This window comes from Cupressus sempervirens, chromosome 3, assembly GCF_028749045.1.
Source record: "Cupressus sempervirens isolate cs-2001-9-10 chromosome 3, ASM2874904v1, whole genome shotgun sequence".
In the NCBI taxonomy this organism is placed as follows: Eukaryota; Viridiplantae; Streptophyta; class Pinopsida; order Cupressales; family Cupressaceae; genus Cupressus; species Cupressus sempervirens.
This window is the reverse complement of record NC_143120.1, coordinates 1,014,589,190-1,014,596,350: the sequence shown is the minus strand read 5'-3', so window position 1 is coordinate 1,014,596,350 and position 7,161 is coordinate 1,014,589,190.

Below are 7,161 nucleotides of genomic sequence, written 5' to 3'. Positions count from 1 at the left end.
TTATAGTTATAAAAAAATCATATTACTATAAATATTTCTCTATTCAAAATGTCCACCATTTTCCATAATTCTAAAAGTGAAATTATTTCCACCCTTCCTTGGATTAAATATTTACAAATATAACTCATATATATTAAATAGAAATTTCTACAATTTTGATATAACTATTGGAACTATTATTAAAAACTTATTGCTTGAATCAAATTTCATAGTGAAAAGCTACATGCATTATTCGTAATTAAAAAAAACTTTTGAGCTTGCAATTGATTCCATCAAGCTCTACCCTAGTTATCTCATGTTACTTGTCATTGGCCCAATAAATGAAAAATGAAAAAATTTAATGCATTAAATTGTAACCTGAATTCTAAATGGAAAAAAAAATAAAAAAATGTTAAATCCTAAATCTCAACCAACATATGTTAATGTTCAATCTAGTAAAATCTAATTTTGTAAATGTTAACACTCTAGACCCATTTTGTAAAGTCTATGCACAATTATAACACTAACCTTTTTTAAAAACACTTCTACTCCTTAGCCTAATCTTTCTATAATCTAACTATAATTTGAATCTTAATCCATACCCTATGATTAACCATACTTTATAGTTATATATGTTTATGATGTCCACAATGTTTCTTTAATCCAAATATATTCTCTCCTCTTTTTTTTATATTCAAGTAGTTTATTAGATGGAAATATATGGTTTTAAAGATGTATTTTTATTGATATTTTAGATTTATTTATTAAATAGTAAATTTGTGAAATTTCATGTTGTATACATATATGTAGATTATATTTGATGGACCCACCCCCACCCTGCCCCCACCATCTCCACCTCCATGACCACCTAATCCTCCTCCACCACCTACCCTAGAGGATCTATGTGAGAGCATGAGGTGAAACATCGTTCATGACCTCATGTGAGATATTCAGAGTATTAGGCATGAGGCCTATCCCTCCTGCCATACCTACTTCACCTTTCTGATAGCATGCAAGGTGTTGTAAAGTCTACTGAGCATTTAGATATTGACATAGATAGCTTCAGACTATGGAGTCAAAAAATGTGTGCCTTCTATTTTGATGGCCTATCTTATAGAGAGATCCATCAACTAAAATTAAATAAAGGACATTTTAAAACATATTTTGTAAACCCTAAGACATGTCTCGAGATAAGCGAGAAGAAACCTCACATATCTATTAGATGGCACACACATCCTCATATATCACAACACTTTTGGGAGTGGTAATAGATGGTATTTGACCATCCACCACACACAAATCATGTTGTGCCCATTTACTTTCTTAAAAAACTATAGGCTATGCTTGAATTGGGTTTGAAACCGAATTATTTTGATATTAGACCATTTCAAGGGGTTGGTGGAGGCATGACTTAGGATAGACTTGGAGAAAAGCTTAGAAAAAATATGATGAATTGTAGATTTCCTCAACCTCTTGTTCCTCTTCCTTCTCTAGTTATCCTAGTGCCTCTACATCATTGAATAGTGCCATCATTTCTTACCTCAATGAGTGCCCTTTTAGGAAATTTAGCAAACTAGTGGATGTAGGAAATAGATATTTGTCCACTTGGAAATGTTTTTACCAATTGTGGAGGTATATGTAGAGGCCCTCAAAGTAATTTTGATGTAGTATAGGATGGCCATGATGCTAGGGGCACTAATTTGATGATGAGGCATACGTTTCTCATGGTGGTGGTATCAATGATATTGATGTTGAGTCATTTGTTGACCTTCTTTATGGAGAGGGAGAGAGTTGGGAGAAGTAGGTAAAAATTTAAAGAAAATTTATAAAGTAAATTATTATTTAGTTTCTACATATATGCATAATTTTATTAACCATATTAATGTATGCTAATTTTTAATTAATAAATTACATGGATGATATTGTTCCTCCTAGGAGACAATATAGTCTTTTTTTGATACCTTCAGATGTTGGCATCCCTCATATAGTATGCATTTTCTATTACACTATATATAATGTACATTGGAACTTGAATTTAATAAAATTTTCTCATATATTCATTTTATCTAATTTTGTAAGGATTTTCATACGTTACATAGTTGAATGCTTTTACAAGTCTTGATTAATTGACCAATAAACATAGCCTCAAATATCTATGGTGTGACATTTTGAAGATAAATAGTTTGTACTATTTTTATGTACACATTGTTATTAACTTATCTTAACCTTTGATTCATGTATAATAATGTATTTTGGTTTTAGGAACAAGAGATGGGTCATACTTTCCATAAATGCCTCAATATAGTCTATTTTTGACTCCATCTTTTGACCATTTCAGACATGTTGATGATCATCATGATAGCATAACTCTAAACACATTTGTTGTTGATCTTAGATTGGTTTTGACTAACGAGTGTCTAAACACTTAAGCCATCTACTTAGTTCAAACTAAATAAGTAACAAATGTCAAGCATAACATATAAGATAGTGCATGTTGAGTAAATAGTGAGTGTCAAGCCACTCAAGTGTTGAGTCACTTAGATGCCAAGAAGATAGTATGTGCCAAGTGATTCAAGTGTAAAGCAAGTTGTGCATGCTGAGTCACTCAAATGTCAATTGACATCATTGAAGTTATAGTTAGTGTCAAGCACTAGAGACTTTAGATACTGAGTAATATAGTTTTGACATAGTTGTTTGTATTGGCACAAACTACTATGTAAACCATTTTTGAGTTGACTTCAGTATTGTTATATTATTATTTTTAATAAGGATGAATCTTAATTGTGAAAGAACTGAAGAGAGTTTACATGTGCAAATAGAGTATTCATAGTGATTAAGGTGTTATGAATTGAGCTACATTGAAGAATTAGTTAGAAGGAGAAAAAAGGAAAGGAAATAAAGGACAAAAGAGGTACATCTAATCAGAAAGGATCAAGTACACATTAGTATAGAGTTGATCTGACATCAAGAAACAAAGTGTTAATTGAAGGATCACTGTTGAGACATTTTAACTTGTGAATCACTCAAATCTCTTAATAAAGTAGTCCTAATAGGCTCTTGTAAATCCTTTAACAAGTTTCTTACTTCATTATAAGTTAAATTCCTCTTACCAAAAATAATTTTAATATGGTGTTCTAAATACTTTAATAGGGTAAGATCTAACAATCTTGTAAGCCTTTAACAAGGAAAAGCTTTTACAAGGTAGATCATGTTTCATGATCAAACATTGCAGCCTTCGTTGGATACACTTTATTACTCCAATAGTGAAGATTTGTAGGTTTCATCCCCACCCTAGTTTTACCTTCTCCTTGGAGAGTTTCTAGGTAACCAAATATCTTTTGTCATGCATGTGTTGAATATTTACTTTCATGCTATGAATGTATATGCTTAATTTGGTATTTCAGTTTATATGCATAGACCATGAGATGGATGTGTGGTGAATAATTTTAGAGGTTGAAACTCTTAAGTTATAATTCACCCCCCACGCCCTTAGATTTTACTTCCTTATTATATTTCCAATAATTGGTATCAAATCCTAGTTCTCTGAAATAAAAGCTTTGAGGAAAGATGTTGGAGATGGAAGTCTACAAATTGGGAAAGACTATTGAGAACTGGACAATTGAAATACAACTTTCCCTACATTAGCTAAATGAAGCAAGAGATAAATTAAAGAGATCATTGAAGAGAAGGAAAAAGAAATTTCTATTCAAGAGATTGACACTATTGAATTATTTGCAAATGGAAACTCCAATGAATTTGATGCAATAATTGTAGATTTGATGGGAAAGAATGAAACCCTATCCGAAGAGGTCAAACATCTAAAGAGAAAACAAGAGATCCAATTAGTATTGCTATGTGAAGTGACTGAGCAAAAAAATTAAGATGAAGATGAAAAAAGGATTTTAACCAATAGACTAGAAGAGAAAATATCATATGTAACTAGGATTGCTAACATGAAATAGGAAACCTTGAGTCAAAAGATGACTACAAATCATGAACTAAATGTAAAGGATATTGAGATCACAACACCGGAGTTGCAAAATGAACAACTAAGAAATGAATTGAAAAGAGAAAAGGCATTTTTTGATAGTTTCAAAAAACCTTGTGAAGCCATCAAATACTTTGAACAATTGATGAGATCCCATAGATCTAAGAATGATACTTTTGGATTGGGATATAGTAGTATTGAAGAAGGAGAATCATCCAAAAGTGGTGAAGAAAGAAGTAATAAAGGTAATAACACCAAACCTACTTCTCATAATTGTGGTAAGACAGGTCATACTACTAATTTTTGTAAGAGTAAGATTGTAAATCATAATCGTAAGCAAAAATTCATGGGTTATTTCCATAAATGTAACAAACAAGGACATCAGGAACATGAATGCAGAACCAAGACCACAAACTCACAAAGATTTGAAGGATAGTGCTATAACTATCATAAGTATGGACAAAAGGCATATGAGTGTAGATCCAAGCCTAAATGGTCATAAAACAAGTAGACAAAGGTAACGCATAATGCCAAGTCTTATTGGGATTATAATAAAAGGTATAGTTGTCATTACTATCAAGAATATGGACATGTTTCTAAAAATTGCATAAGAACACATTTTAGAAGTGACTATAGTAGATGGTTGAGTCAAACCACATGTTTTAGTTGTTTAAAGACTAGTCACATAAACAAAAATTTCCCAACAAGGTCAGAGGCACCAAATAGTGTGTTTAACAAAGGCAAAGAAAAGGTAGATGTTGAGAATATTAGAGATCGAATAAACAAGACATAAAAGAGAAAGGAAGATTGTAGCACATCAAGTGTAGAAGGGATCACTTCACCCAATGGGTTAGGTGATCACACCTCCTCCAATTAAGAAATCAAGAGGTAAGTGGGACTGATATCTAAAAGGATATACTTTGCATCAATTCCAAGGATCTAGTGTTGAAAATACTACATATGCATGAAGAAAGATGCAAAGTGTTGTTAAGAATAAAGAACATGTATATTTTAATTTTGTTAGTTTTCATGTTTCTATCAAGCATAAAAAGTTTCACTATGGTTGCTAAGTGAAACTTTAGTTCATGTCGAGCTAACACAATTTTTAGCATTGACTAAGCTCGTAGTGGTTTCTAAGTGGAAAGGAAACTTCATGGAAGCCAAGTGAGTTGAAATATTTATTGAAGCTAAGATTAGAGTTGTGTACTAAGCATTAATTAAAAGTTTTTGAGTTCTATATGATCGGTTTCTACTCATCTAACATTATTCAAATTTGAATGAGAGTGTGAAGAGATAAAGATGAACTAGAGAAATTGTTCTCAACTTTTTGAAAATGGATTCAATTGTCACTCGACACCATCAACTTGAGAATCATAAAGGTATTTATTGAGTGCCAAGTTATGTAGTTTGAATTTTGGAAAAACCTAGTTTTATGAAATGGCATCTACTTCTTCAGCAGCCAAGGTTGTAGAGGGAGTGGAAGTTTTGAATGTGCAATTGATAAGTAATGGATTAAACAACCTAATTTTATAGCTATGTCAGACATAGCTTATAAACAAGATCCATCTAGTGTGTTGTCAATGATACCACCATAAGTCTTAATGATCAAAGATGTTAGATGATGCTATACATGTAAGGTTGGAAGCATAGGACACATGGAAATTAGTGAGACATATGGGGAATTGTGTGAAAATGGAGTGTTGAAAGAGGAATTCAAAATGGTTGAGAAGAAAGGTTAACCCATGCCCTAGATTTCCCCAACATCTTCAATACTAAATGGATAAAGATAGTTTTGAGTAGGATACATGATAATTTTGTATGGTCAGAGAATGGAATGGAGAAAATCAGCAAGAAAATTGTACATGGAGTTACATGCTATCCAACCCTAGATTATTCAAAGACATTGAGAACTAAAGAAAAAGAGGTAATTGAAAAGATTACAGGGGCAGTGTGGAATAAATCAAGGATGACAATTGATACAATCACAGATCCTTTAATTTCTTTTGTAGTGAGAATAATAACACATAAGTTATATCAATCTTGCATTCTTAATAGTCTTCCATGTATTGCATTGGACGTGGGATACAAAATAGTGAAGAAAGATCATACTTATGATATTTTTGAGTTGCAGTTGCAATAATTGACTAAGAATTTGGGAGCCATAAGAAAGACCAAAAGTGCACAATACAAATTTGGATCTATTCTTGTATGTATATTCTTTTATGTACAAAATGCATTTCCTACATTTGGTAAAGTTACATGGAAGGTAAATAGATCTATTGCAGTGCAAATAGGTGAATTCATTGAGTTAGTTATGACAAGATAATTTGAAGACTTCAAGCAACCAATGAAGAAAAGATCGAGGATACCAATTTCACTAGTGAGGAAACATTTTGATGATGTTTCTTCCTAGTTCACATTGACTATACATATGTCTAGGTAGCAGTTCCTAGAGTTAGATGGTTAAGACCATTGGGATATGAAATCAATATTGATGAAGCATCTACAACAATAACAACATTACTTGTAGAAGCAGTTGATAAGGAGGCTATAGTTTTTGGGAATTATGATTTGGCCAAGTCAAAAATCATAATGGACTCAAAGATTTCTTCATTTATTAAAGAACAAGATGGTAAAGAAATTGAAAGAGAAATTTGGTAAGGGCCAAAAGAAGAAGATGATGATGAAGAAGAAGATAATGCACCTATCCAAGAACCACGTGTCATCAGCCACTTTCAAGGAGAGGATCAACAAGAAGAGGAAGTAGAAATCATAAAACATGTCGAGCAAGAAGAAGCCAGTGAAGCACCTATAGCTACTTAAAAAAAAAAAAAAAAAAGCTTAAGCACCTATTGTAAACAAACCAAAGAAGGTTGCAAAACATACTTAGCCTACAATACCTACAACTAGGGCTAGCACAAGGGCCACTACATAGAAGGCTAAGGAAGTAGCCAAGCCAAAGGAGAAAAGAGCTAGTCAAGTTAGCAAGGGTGAAGAATCTCATAAGAGACCAAGGAAAAAATATGTTGCTCTAGCTAAATCTAATGAATAGAAGATTGAACCTAATGACAATAACTAGTTTCAAGTGGTAAGTCACAATTTTTCTTTAGATTTAGATAATCTATGTGAGAATATTAGAATTCATGCTAATTTATCTAGATTCTCTCACATTGAGTTTGATAATCTTGCAAAGA